The sequence below is a fragment of the Leopardus geoffroyi genome, chromosome X (assembly GCF_018350155.1).
Source record: "Leopardus geoffroyi isolate Oge1 chromosome X, O.geoffroyi_Oge1_pat1.0, whole genome shotgun sequence".
Taxonomy (NCBI): Eukaryota; Metazoa; Chordata; class Mammalia; order Carnivora; family Felidae; genus Leopardus; species Leopardus geoffroyi.
Window position 1 is genome coordinate 22,585,375 of NC_059343.1, and position 14,814 is coordinate 22,600,188.

The 14,814-nt window shown below is 35.1% G+C and overlaps 1 pseudogene; it reads left to right on the forward strand.

The window, feature by feature from the left end:
* The first annotated feature begins 6,263 nt into the window (after nt 1-6,263).
* On the forward strand, nt 6,264-6,417 carry LOC123595573 (annotated as a pseudogene).
* Nucleotides 6,418-14,814: the final 8,397 nt, after the last annotated feature.

Here is a 14,814-nt window from a genome sequence, read left to right on the forward strand (position 1 = left end):
CACTAGTTGCATCTCTCAGTGTCTCCATCCTCTCCTAGATCTTAATTTTTCACAATTGTTACCCCTTTGATCCCTTTAATATAAAAAAAATTAAAAGGAATCCAACTTGTCTTAGGTTGAATAATCATATATGAATTATGTAGTGTACTATAGGTGTGTGAAGCTGATTGGGTGGGTTGTAGAGGTATGGCTATACAATAGTAACCCTTGATATAATTCACTCCTACTAATTTTGCCCAGAGTATATTCAACCAAGATGAGGCAAAGAGTAACAATATCAAAACTCAGATCTCCTAACTGCCTATCTGAATGTTTTTTCCAAACTGTCAGAGTAATGTGTATCATATTTTAGATGTTCAATAAATATTTATTGAAGAATCAATATATTTATGTAATGTACATTCATATAAAATTCCATAATGTGAATAATGCTGAAGTGCATTTGCAGTTACTGCTTATATAGTGCTTAAAAAAGTAATGTGAAATCCTCCTCTGAGTGGCATTCACTGGTTTCATACTTAGGGAAAACAGTCAGCAGGATTGATTTACGTAACTTCATATTCTAATGTGCTTTTCATTTACTCTGCCAAAAATCCTACAATTATCCCTTGGCTTCTTAATTTTCGACCTAGAGGGAGAGTTTCCTTAAATGCAAATATAATTATTATCCAAGTCCTAGGTTCTAACATGGGACTAGATGCTCTACGGAGCAGAATTTAAAATTTGCCTTGCCTATGCTGAATCTGAGCCCAGAGTGACACCATAGTTACATTTTGCCATTCAAGCAAAAGTTGTATTTAAAGTTTTCCCGGGGAAAGAACATTCCCATATCATTTTATTGATAGAGATAAGTCGTTTTCTTTTCTTTTTTTTTTTTTTTTAAATCAAAAGGACTACCATCTTCTGCCTAGAATTTAGACAGCTGGAAAGGCTGTCATTTCCACACTAACAGTGAGTAAAAAGCAGTGCAAACTATAAAATCATGCATTTTGTTGAACCCATCAGCCTTTTTGTATGATCAACAACAAGGCTGAAATCTTTGAAGAGATAGGCACTTCCAAGATGAGATGTGGCACAACCATGGACTCACCTCTGGCAGAACACAGGAGGAAGAAGGGGCTAGCATAGAAGTGGCTAAAAAGGTTTCAACTAAAATATTTGACCATTTGCAAAAGGCTGAGTATTGCATAGCGTGAGATGGTAGAGTTCCCGAGAGCTACAAACACAAAGTGAGACTGCATACACTTGAGGGCTCTTCTCCAGAGATTTCACCAGGTGGTGAAGAGAAAGACTGTGAGCAGGAATATTGGAGAAAGCATCCCTTGGTAGTTTAGAATGATCAATGCGATACACCATCTCAACAGACTGAAGAAGCAAAACAATATAATTGTTTCAATAAATGCAGAAAAAGATTACACACCAAATTCAATATACATTTATGATAAAAATTCTCAGAAAACTAGAGAAATGAACTTTCTCTATCTGATAAAGGGTATCTACAAAGAAAAACCTCTACAAACAGTATAGTACTTTTTGATGAAAGACAGAATACTTTGCTCACAGTTACAGGGGAAAGGCAAGGATGTCTATTCTCATTAGTCCTATTGAACATGGTATCTTAAGTCCTAGCCAATGCAATGAGACAATACATGCAAATATACATACATACATATGTTCATGCATATATAAATGACATACGGATTGGATATGAAAAAATAAAACAGTAACTATTTGCAGATGACATGATTTTCTACATTGGATATCCAATATAATCTACAAAAAGCTAAAAGAACTAACGAGTTTAGCGAGATCACAGAATAAAAGGTCAATACAGAAAAATCAATTGTATTTCTATGTACTAACAGTGAAAAACAGGAAACAACTTTGAAAATACCATTTAAAAATCAGCTTTGCAGTGGAGAACTGTGGCAAACTTAATTATGCCAAATGATCAAAGTTAACATCAACAGTCATAAGTCATGCCAATAGCATGTACTCCTGATATGATGTGATGAGAATGGCACTTTATCTCTGTAGCCTTCTTCCCAAACTCCCAACTCCAGTCTAAACATGAGAAAAACATCAGATGAATCTCAACCGAAAAGAATTCTACAAGACATCTGACTAATACTCCTCAAAATTGTTAAGATCACCACCAACAAGGAAAGTTTGAGAAAGTGTAGCAGATCAGAGGACCTAAGGAGACATGACAACTAAATACATGTAAGGTGGTATTTGGAATAGGATCTAGGAACAGAAAAAGGACAATAAGGAAGTACTAACAAAGAGTGAAGTTTTATTAATAACAAATGAACAGTGTTGGTTCCTTAGTTGTTAACAATGGGTGAGGGCTATACTGGAACTCTGTACTTTGAAAATTTTGTTAACCTAACTCTATTCTAAAATTTTTAAAGGTTTACAAAAAAAAAATTTAAATTTGCACCTAAACATGAAACACTTAGCTATGAATCTGACAAAATATAGGCAAGATCTGTGTGCTGGAAAGTATAAATTACTGATAATGGTAATCAAAAAAAGAATAAGTAGAGTTCATACAGTGGAAGACTCAATAGTGTTAACATGGCAAGTCTAGCAAAACTGATCTAAAGATTCAACTAATACAGCAAGAATCAAAATCCCAGCAAGAATTTTCCTCAAAATAAACAAGTTGATTCTAAAAATTTATATGAAAATACGAAGGAACTAGAAGAGCAAAAAGGCATTTTTGAAAAAGAATGAACTTGAAAGATACACTTTACTTGATGTTAGTAATTGTTAAAAAGTTAGATTAGTTAAGAAAATGTGGTATTGGAGAAAGGATAGAAACATAAATCCATGGTGCAAAATAAACATCTTAATATAAACCTATACATTTCGTTAATTAATGTTTTTAAAGACTTAATTATTTAGAGAAGTTTTCCATTCACAAAACTGAGAAGAAAGCACGGATATTTCCCACATGTTCCTTTCCCCATTATCATCATCACTCACTGGAAGGGTACATTTATTACAAAAGAGGAGCCTACAGTGACACATCATAATCACTCCAAGTTCATAGTTCACCTTAGGGTTCACCCTTGGTGTTATACATTCCATGGGGCTGGAAAAATACATAATGATATCCATTCATTAGGGTATTATAGAGAGTATATTCACTGTCCTAGAAATCCTGGAAAGTATAAATTACTGATAATGGTAATCAAAAAAAGAACTTAATAAGTTCTATTTTATGCTCTGCCTATGCTCTGCCTATTCATCCTTTTCTTTCTCCCTCCAACCCTGGCAATCACTGATCTTTTTCTTTTTCTTATCCCCATAGTTCTGTCTTTTCCAGAATATCATTCACTTATTAATGTACATTGAAGTATCCTCCATGTCTTTTTATGGCTTGCTATTTCACTTCTTTTTAGCACTGAATAATATTCCATTGTCTGGATGTACCACCATTTATCCATTCACCTACTGAAGGACACCTTGGTTGCTTCCAAGTTTTGGCGATTAAGAATGGAGCTATTATAAACACCTGTACCTAGGGTTTTGTGTGAACCTAAGTTTCCAGCTCCTTTGGGTGAATACCAGGGAGCACAATTGCTGGACTCCATGGTCAGAGGCGGTCTAGTTTTGTAAGAAATTGCCAAATTGTCTTCCAAAGTGTGCCATTTTGCATTTGCACCAGAAATGATAAGAGTTTCTCTTGCTCTGCATCCTCACCAGCACTTGCTGTCAGTATTCTGGGTGATGGTCATTCTAATAGACACACAGTGGTCTCTCATTGCTGTTTTAATGTGCATTTCTCTGATGACATATGATATGGAGCACTTCTTCATATGTTTATTTGCCAGCTGTATATCTTTGGTGTGGTATTTGCTAATGCCTTTGACCCATGTTTAGTTGTTTTTCTTTTCCTTATTAAGAGTTTTTTGTTTTCTATATTCTGAATAGTAGTCCTTTATCAGATGTGTCCTTTGTAAATTTTTTCCTCAGTTTTAAGACTGTCTTCTCATTCTCTTGACACTGTCTTAGAGCAGAAGTTTTTAATTTTAATAAAGTCCAGTTCATTAATAATTTTTTTCATGGATCATGTCTTTGGTGTTGTATCTAAAAAGTTATCCCCATCTTCAAGGCCATCTAGAATTTCTCTTATGTTATCTTCCAATTTTATAATATTGCATTTTACTTTTAGGTCTACAGTTCATTTTGAGTTAATTTTTGTCAAGGGTATATGATATTTGTCTAGCTTATTAATATCGTTTTTTTTTTTTTTTTTGCATGCTGATTTCTACTTGTTCCACCACCACTTGTTGAAAAGGCGATCTTGGCCTTTGCTGCTCTTGTCAAAATTCAGTTGACTATATTCATGGGAATCTATTTCCAGATTCTCTTCTGTTCCATCGATCTTTTTATCTACTCTTTTGCCAATAACACACTGTCTTGATTGCTATAACTTTACAATAAGTCTTGAAGTAGAATGGGAGTCAGTCTTCCAACTTTGTTCTTCTCCTGTAATATTGTGTCACCGATTCTATGTCTTTTGCTTCTCCATATAAATATTAGAATCAGTTTGTGTATATCCATAAAATAACTTTAGGAAATTTGGCCAGTATTATGTGGAATCTATAGATCAAGTTGGGAAGCATTGACATCTAGACAATATTAATGAACATTACCTCATATAGATCTTGTACATATTTTGCTAGACTTATACTTCAGTATTTCATTTTGGGCAATGCTAATATAAATGGTATTATGTTTTTTATTTCAAGTTGCACTTGATCTTTATATAGGAAAGCAATGGACTTTTTTTGTCAATTTTTTCAGATTTTCTGGATAGATTATCAGGTTATCTGCAAAGACAGTTTTATTAGTCCTTTCCAATCTGTACACCTTCTACTTCCTTTTCTAACCTTATTGCATTAGCAAGGATTTCTAACACCATGTTGAAAAGGAGTGGTGAGAGGGTCGTCAATAGATTTTAGGAAAAGTGCAAAGGTAATACATTGGAGAAAGAATAGCATTTTCAACAAATGACCCTGCAAGTGTTAGATATCCATAAGGAAATATGAATATAAATACTGAGAACAAACTGAGGGGTGATGGGAGGTGGGGGAGAGGGGAAAGTGGGGGATGGGCATGGAGGAGGGCACCTGTTGGGATGACCACTGGGTGTTGTATGGAGACCAATTTGACAATAAATTATATTTAATATAAAAAATAACTTGTATTTTAATAATATAAAAAATGAAATCAACTTGAATCATAGACCTACATGTAAACCTGAAACCATAAAACTCATTGAAGAAACATAGAAAAGCATCTTTGTGAATCTGAGGTAGTAACATTTCTTTTACTTTTTTTTTAAATGTTTATTTATTTTTGAGAAAGAGAAAGCAAGAGTGGGGGAGGCAGACAGAGGATCCGAAGTGGGCTCCACGTTGACAGCAGAGAGCTTGATGCGGGGCTTGAAGTCAAGACACCACGAGATTATGACCTGAGCGAAGATCAGATGTTTAACTGACTAAGCCGCCCAGGGGCCTGAGGTAGTAACATTTCTTAAACACAACGTCAAAACTGATTCGTAATAAATTTATAATCTATTTATATATGTGTAAAATTTCTGCTCTTCTAAAGATGTTAAAAGAATGAAAGGAAAAACCACAGACTGTGGTAAACATTTACAAACATAGCTGGTAAGGGACTTGCATCTAAGATACATAGAGGAATCTCAAAACTCAATTACTAATAAGAAAACAAACATCCGAAGTACAAATGGATAAAGGATTTAAACAAACACATCAATGAGGAAAAGATGTCTGACATTAACCACAAGAAAGAGAGATCCTCAATATCATTATGCCACTATGAGATACCACTACCCACCAATTAGAAATGCCAAAACACAAATAAAATAAAAAGCAAAGTAGAACGCTCAGATAAACAATCTGACAATCTCAAAGGCTAGAAAGGATGTTGAGCAACTGGAACGCTCACACATGGCTGCTTAAAATTCACAATATTATAGCAAGTCTGGAAAACAGTCTGGCCCTTGTATTCAGGTTAAATATTTATTTTACCTGAGGTGGAAGAAATTTATCTTCACACAAGAAATGTATACATGAATATTTATGCATATGAGTATTTATGGTGGCTTTATTCATAATTGCCCAAAACTAGAAGCAAACCAAATGGCCTTTAGGGGGAGAATGGATAATCTGTGATATAACCTACAGTGGAGTATTGCTCAGCAATAAAAGATAATCTAATAAATACTTACCTGATAGGGGTGATAACATGATCATGAAGTTGGTTTTCCCAGAGCAAGGCTTGCCTGTCGCACTCTGGATGTGCTGACCCCTGTGATTTTCCCACATGTGTGGAAAGTTTAACTGCAGAATTTGTGATAGTGGAGTTAAAAACCAAAACAAATGTAAAACTTATAAAAACATGAATGAATCATAAGCGCATTATGCTAGTGATAGGAAGCCAGGCTCAAAAGGTCACACAATTTATTATTCCATTTATATCAAATTCTGGAAAAGTCACATCTATAGGGATTAGAAAATAGATCATTGGTTGCCAGAAACTGGAGGTGAGGGTTTGGGATTAAATACAAAGGGGCACAAAGGGCTGGAGTCATGGAACTGATCTATCGGGTAACTGTGGTGTTGCTTAGACCGCATACATTCGTCAAAACTCACAGAACCGCACTCTGAAAAAGATGGATTTTCCTACGCATAAATTATATTTTAATAAAGCTGACCAAATAAAAGAAAATATTTTTAAGGCAAATGCCAAATGTTACTCTATTCTCTCCTCAAGTTCGATTAAATATCACCTTTTGCCTTGAAGATAAGAGCACAAAACAGTTTCTGTCTAAAGCTGAGGTTTGCTTCAATTCTACCTGCTACTATATTCTTGGTCCTCTCTTTGCCATCAAATGACCCATTTCTCCAATCCTGCTGCCCAGGCTGTTGCATGACATAACTATCCTCCTGCCCAAATTGCTGGTCTGAATTCCTGAACTGTTTGCAGCTGACCTTTTGTCTTGGTTTCTATGTCCTTGCCTACTATTATTAGTTTCTGATTCCTCTGAGTTATTTAGGCTCTATAATAAGCAGCTGATGAAAGCTTAATGAATAACCTCCTTTCTTCAGCCTTCCATTTTGATTTAAATCAATAGATGCACTTACTATATGAAACATGCACTGTGCTAGGAATTAGACATGTAATAATGAACAAGAGGGATACTGGTACTGGAAATATCTCCTGCCTTCACAGAACTTAAGAGGCTTATGGTAGAGAGCATAACTTGAGTTACAATCCAATGTGACAAACTCTGGGTTGAGATATGAGAACATGGAAAGGATACATAAGTCTGATGGAGTCAGCCAAGCCTTTGCAAAGTGATTTCCCAGTTGGGTTACAGAGGGTGAATAAGAATTACCCAAGGAAGTGAGAACGAGGGAGGCAAGAAGTCTTCCAGACAGGAAGAGCACAGTCTGAAAAGATCCAAAATTGAGAGACAACGAGGAAGTTAAATAATCTGAAAGGAGTTACTTTTTACAAAAACACATACAGTGAATTGGGTGCTGACTGAAACAGACATGGATTAAGTCATGTAGAGCCTAATACACTACATTAAAGGCTTTTTATCCTTCCCGTTTCTGCACAGATACAATTATATTACAAATTGTTATTAATTATACACTAGTTTTGTGTGCATGATAATTTGAAAATGTTACACAGCTTTCAATCTGGATAGACCTTGGAATTAATCTTTTAGGGGCTCCCAAAGGCCTGGTCCTTTTATACTTTCTGCTCTGCTCTCCCAAACATGCCTTATATTTTAGAGAATTCATTATCCCTCCTCCTCATCCTTGACTCACACCAGACGGTCTCACAAACAAGTGGCTAATCCTAGAACTCATACTGGTGAAGGCTCATACTTTAATCCTAAAACGCCACTGTCATTTATCCTATTCTGATAATTGTTTTGACACTTTGTTTCTTTCTTTCCCATTGAGAAGCATGAGTTACTGTTATAATTGTGTTTATTTAACTTCTGAAATTCAGAGAATAAAATAAATAGCTATAAAGTTAGAATACTGCAGAGCTCAAAATAAAAACTCATTTTTATGTAGTAATTTTTTTTAAGTATTCCAAGTGCTACATTTTTTTGATAAAGCTTTTCTCTGAGAGTCATAATCATCAGAGACCTTGACATTTCAGTCAATGTGATAAACAAAAGCTTTGGGGATATTTTTGCAAAAAAGAATCAGATGATAGACAAAAGACAGAGAAGGTCAGTCTTAATTATGATGTCTGAATTTTCTATCATGATGTACATAGGTTTTGCTTCACAACCAATATTGAGTCAGAGAACAATTAAATTGGATGGATAGCTGGGATTTTCAAAGCAACAGCTTTTACTCTTCTATTTATATTCCAATATTCCATTTGAGCAGATACTAGTCACGGTGCTTTTATTAACTACTAATAACAACATTGGGAATCTTACTAAAAGTGTTGTTATTCACAGTGAAATGAAATTAATGAGTTAGCAGTATTCATAGAATAATTTACTCATTCATTATCATCATCACTCGGTTGATATTTATTTAGTGCATACTTACCCTGTGCTAAGTACTGAGGATTTGAAAGTAAGGAAGAGAAAATTCTTTAATTCATGGTCTCAATCCACAACAAGGTTAAGAGACAATCATAGTAGCTAAACAATAAATGTAAAAAAAAAGAGGAATGTGATAAAAAAAAAAAAAAAGAAGCTTTTTCAAATTTTCAGGAAGTGATTCAATTAGTATTAGGACTGTGTACCGCTCCACATTCTGGTAGTCAGTCTAGAGTGGAAACAAAGACAATAAATGCACAATGATTGCTACCTACCTGGTGAGTCATCTAAACTACAGCTGGCATCTTGTTGAACCACTGGGAGCATTGCAACTCTGCTAAACACACAACACATCTTCGACATTTAACAGATACTATTGTTACAAGAAAGAATTTTTAGTTTTGTGGCAGAAAGAAGAAAAATCATTTCCCAAATCAAAAAGATTTTACGAGTCGGTTCCAGGGGCTTAAAATGCTGCTGAAGAGGACAGCCAAAATGGGATTCTGGAATGACCCTGTATTATCAACAAACTTCTCAATGCTTTTCTCTTGTACCACCTTGTAGGGGTGTTGACCGAACTAAATCCGAGAGCATCCATGCCAAAAATTGGCATTTCTGCCTTTATATAGGTGCCTTACACGAAAAGGGAATATTCTACCTGTTCAATTCTGGCAATAAACACTTTCCTTTTGTAAAACGTGTATGGTTTAAATAAATTTTGATATTTTTGTCATTTTTAAGCACTTACTCACATCATAAATATTTTCTGTGATTTTGTAAATTATTTAGACCAGTATCATTTTCTATAATTTTGGTTAAATCCTAATGTCACAGATTGATTCAGTTGTGTGTATAGTTGCCTTATAGACCCAGCATATTAAACAGTATCAAAAAGGGTTTTAATTCTACAAAGGAAAAGGCATTTAATTGCGATGCAGCTGTACTTTGCATTTGTCATCTGTTATACAAACGGGAGGGGAGACAAAACTACAAAATATCCAGGACGTATCATTTATTCCTAATCATCATAATCACAATTAATCATTATTCATCAGCTCCTCACACATATTCTCCATCCCTTTGGACATATGATTTGGCATCACCAAATATGTCATGTTTGTTCTCAAGTACTGGCTAAAAATGTATTGGTTTACAAAAAAAAAAAAACTTAAAGGGGAACAGATCAGAGGGCACACGAATGCATTTATTTCCTTTAGTATAATTATTTATGTTTAGATTTGTACATATGGAAAGTCATTATCCTCAAAAATAAAAATAATTTCTTCCCTGAAAACAAATGATGCTCTGCTGTGACACAATATGAAATAAAAGTTATATAACAAACATAATACAGTGGTAGCACTGTAAGAGTAAGTTGGGGGAGAGAGGTTCTATTATGCTGCACTGTTTATTTCCCTCTTTTTTCTGGGAAAGTGATAATATACTGCAAAATTTTAGGATTTCGTCTACACGGAATTCTGGAAAGGGCATAGGTAATTTGTGACTGTTAGAAATGAATATTTTTGACACACAGTATAACCCACAAAACTCGTAGACTCCCAGAAGATTTTTTTTTTCACAAACTACAGAGGGAACTGTAAAGCTCCAAATTCTTCCTGAAGAATACTGGACAAGACAACTAAGCAAGTAAGCCATGTCTGACAGTAGATACATTTCATCACTGCTTGGTTTGCTTTCAGGGCCTAGTATGAATTCATACTGATTGTCCCTTACCTTTCCTCCTGATAGGACTGAAGACATCACACTGCAACTGTTTCAAGGACTAGGGAGATGAGAATTAGAGGAAAGAGCACCAGTCGCCTAAATTAACCCAAAATACACCTGCAAGTAATTGGATCCATGCTTAACTCTTTACTAGATAATTGGAGAAAGGTTTTTTTTTTTTCCCCTCCACAATGCTAAATTATTTCCTAAAGAAGGCATCAGGCTCTTCTTAGCTTTGGTAGGCCATAATTTAATCATTTGAAGCAGATCAGTGAATCAAATCATCACTAAAGTCTCTGGCAGCTCTAAAATGTTATGATATTACATAGAAGGAGAGATTTCTCCCTGGAGCTTTTTACTCTATTTTTTGCCATGGAGCCAGGTTTATAACAATGAAGTATTTTAGCTTCTATTAAATATGATAAATCTCCCACAGGGAACTCGGAGCATTTCCACATATATAGTGTCCAATATTAGTGCTGAAGCAAACAACGCTTGCAAGGATTGAGAAACTCAATTAAAGTATTTGGGTCTCTAATAACTTTAGAGTTTATTTTGAAGCAAAAGTATATTTTGAAAGAAAGGATAAAGGAGGTTATATAAGCTGTATATATTATGGACAGGTTTAATATCAAATCAGAGCAGTTGAACTGGAATAACAGAACTGGTCCTTGGTCGTTATCTTAGATGGACAAGCTTGACTCTCTCCTGTTTGTTCTCTGACCCTCTAGCTCCATAATTTCCAGTGTATTCCTTAACGTCCCCTGATCTCTACATGCCTCAAAGAGACTAGAAGTAAAACAAACACAAAAACAGGTAATGTCTTACCATTATTATGAAAATATTTTTGAGTCTGTAAACCCTTGAAAGGGTCTCAGTGAGGCCAAGCATTTCCTGGAACACATTTTTAAAACTCTTGTAATGAAACCCTTGACTTACTTATCATTTAATAATTCAGTTATTCAGTAATCATTTACTGAGCATCTTCTGTGTGATGGAGACCATGATAGTTACTAGGAATGTAATGCTCAAAAGATAAAATCCTTGGCTGGTAAGGCTATATAGATTAGTGGAGAATACTGAGGAGTAAATAGGTGACCACAATGCTATCTAGCTAGAATGTCTGCAGGATGCTACTAGAGAATATAAAGCTAAAACCAAAATCATGAGAAATCAGAAAATAATAAAATCTTAGGGATGGGTGGGTGACTTAGATATCATCATGTCCAAACCTGTAGCCATTAGATGAACTAAATGACTCTTTCAGAAGACTTTATGTTTTATTGATTAGGATCCTGTATGCAGATCTTCTGACTTCTTGAGAAATACTCTGATATATCTATTCTTCTGGTTTCTGGAACATACCAGGCATAAAAATTAATAGTGAGAAAAAAAAGATGTCTTTACCTCTAATAGTAGCTATAGTAACTTTTTCAAACAATATTATTCCATTATCTAAAAATCTCTTGACCCTTCGTTTATGGCAGTATTCCAAACCTAGCTAAGATCAACCAATAACTTTCTTGGCACTTGATTCTAGATTATAGAATCAGCTGTAGAAACATATGCAACTGAGTTTTAGCCCATGGTCATGCTAAGAAAGGGCATACATTCACTGATTGTCGAGTGCAGGATTTTATACAAAGAAATTGTTGAGATCAACTTAGTATGTTGTACAAATATTCTATATTCTTAGTGTTATATCTGTTCAACATATAAATTTCTAAGGGAGATAAGTTAAAATCCTTCAGTATGATTGTGAAGTTGACCATTTCTTTCACTCACTCACTCTCTCACTCATTCATTCAGTTTTTATATGTTTTGATTCCATGTTATTAGGCACACAAACTTTCAGGAATGTTTTTCTTTCTGGAACTAAACAGGAAGTAAATACAAATACATTCTTATGTGTTGTCCCTCTATTTGCTGAATCATAACTTTAAAAGCCACTTTTACTTTCAGTTTTAGCGATCAACTTGATCTTTTTTAGATTTGTTTTTTAGCTAAGTCTTTTATTAATTAAATTTTGCATTAGTAACTTTTCATGCTTCTTGAATTAGAAACAATTTATTTTCAATCTTAACTTGTTTTTTAATCCATGCATTTAAAACCAAAGCCTTTGTAATTTCATAAGTGCTTCTTATTTCTTTCCTGATTATGACTATACCATCTCACTTTTGCCTCCTCTTTTTTCCTTCTCCTTGGAGTAAATTCTCTAATAATTCTTTCAGAAAGGATCTGTGAGTGGGGCACCTGGGTGACTCAGTCAGTTAAGCCTGTGACTTCGACTCAGGTCATGATCTTGTGGTTCGTGAGTTTGATCCCTGCATCAGGCTCCGTGCTGACAGCTAAGATCCCGGAGTCTGCTTCGGATTCTGTGTCTCCCTCCCTCTCTCTCTGCCCTTCCCTCTCTCTCTCTCTTTCTCAAAAACAAACATCAAAAAAATTAAAAAAAAAAAAAAAAAAAGAATGGATCTGTGAGACACTTTCTGAAACCTTGTATAATTCAAATTGTTTTTGTTTATCTTTCTCACTTGGTGATAGTTTACCTAAGCGTAAGATTCTAAGGCAAAGGTTACTCTCCTTCAGACCTTTGAAAACTAATGCATGTTATTTTAACATTCAGTATTAATAAGATGTTTTGCTGGTTATGTGACATGTACTCCCGTACGGATGGATATAAGCTACTCATTTCCCTTTCTAAAAGTTCTTAGGAATTCTCTCTTTATTCTTGCTTTTCTGAATTTATGTTATATCTAGGTTTGAGAACTAGTTGTTATTTTTCATATATTTATTATAGTTATTTAGTCTGTTCTGCATTCAGGGGATCTTTTCAATTTTGAGATACCTACCAGTTTTATTTTTGTTTTTTTCCTGCTAATTTGAGACCTGTACTATCATTGCTTTATCATTTCTCTTTTTAAAATCCACTTTGGGTTGTCTGAGTGGCTCAGTCAGTTAAGCTTCTGACTCTTTGGTTTTGGTCGAGGTCATGATTTCACAGTTCATGGGTTCGAGCCCCACAATGGGCTCCGTGCAGACAGCACAGAACCTGCTTGGGATTCTCTGTCTCCTTCTCTCTCTGCCCCTTCCCCGCTCGCATGCTCTCTTTCTCAAAAATAAATGAATAAACATTAACAATATCATAAAAAATAACATAAAATCCACTTTGATTGGGCTGTTTGGCTGGCTCAGTCAGTAGATTATCTGACTCCTGGTCTCAGGGTCGTGAGTTCAAGCCTCATGTTGGGTGTGGAGCTTACTTACAAAAAATTTAAATCTACTTTATTAATTTTTCTTAAAATCTTACCCTTTCTGCTTCATGCAATCATGTGAAACATTCAGTTTACCACCTATAATCAATAATTCCACCATCTGAATAACTCATAGCTCTCATTCTGCTGTTTGCTAATTCTGTTGATGTTTGCTTACAGTGACGAGTCCTACTGTTTTTTCTAACTTTAGATGGTGAGCTTCTGTTCAGCAGGAATTTAATAGGGAGAATCCTTTGAGGTTTGGTTCGAAAGTACATTTTCCTGAGGATTTTTATATTTGCTACTCTTAGACGCACCCAGGGTCATTAGCAGTTCTGTACCAGTTTTTCTTACATTTTTAGCTTCCAGGTATTTAGTCAACGCAAGCAGTATAAATTAAATTTCCAAACCTTCATCAAGGCAAGTATGTGATTCAAATATTAATGTATGCTTTCTTCCCCAAAGTCCAGGTTAGTAAATACAAATTTTGGTTTCATATCCCTTTGTTTTCCAACCGTTTAATCTCCTCCTTTCCCCCTTATATTCCATTGGAGGTACAGTCTTCCTGGACAACCTTATCAGAGGCTTCATGAATGCCTTTATTTCTGAATTATATATCTGTGTGGCCATTGTGGCCCGAGACTTTGGTTAATGAAGCCAGCAAATTATTTTAGAAGAATCAAAGATTCTGCACCCACCGACCACTGTTCAAGTATTTAAGCAAGGACTCAATTAGACTGAGTGGCCCTACTGTGTTGGTAGCCTAAGTAAGCAAACCAACACCTAGCTCAGAGTCAATACATTTGAATCGTAGAAAATGAAACTTAAGAACAACCAATCACACACAGGCAACTAGGCTTTCCCAAATAAGGCAACTGCTTAAACTAAGGCCAAAGATTTTTCTTGTTTAGCTTGCATGTCCTCTCTATGAAAAACCTGTCCCCTAGCTCTTTTCGGTGGAGCACGCCTAACCACTTTCGATGAGGTGCTGCTCCAGTCAAATCAATGAAGACGCAAACACTTTCTTGTAAATTTTAAAATGCCTCAGTTTACCTTTAACACCACCGAGGCTCTCATTACCTATGCCTTTTTTTTTTTTTTAAATCTGTGGGGATGCCCTCTTAATTTATTGTAAATTCTGTTCTGTACTTAAGACTTGGTTGAATATTTTACTCAAAATTGCTAGATATTTTTCAGCAGAAGTTCCTTCAG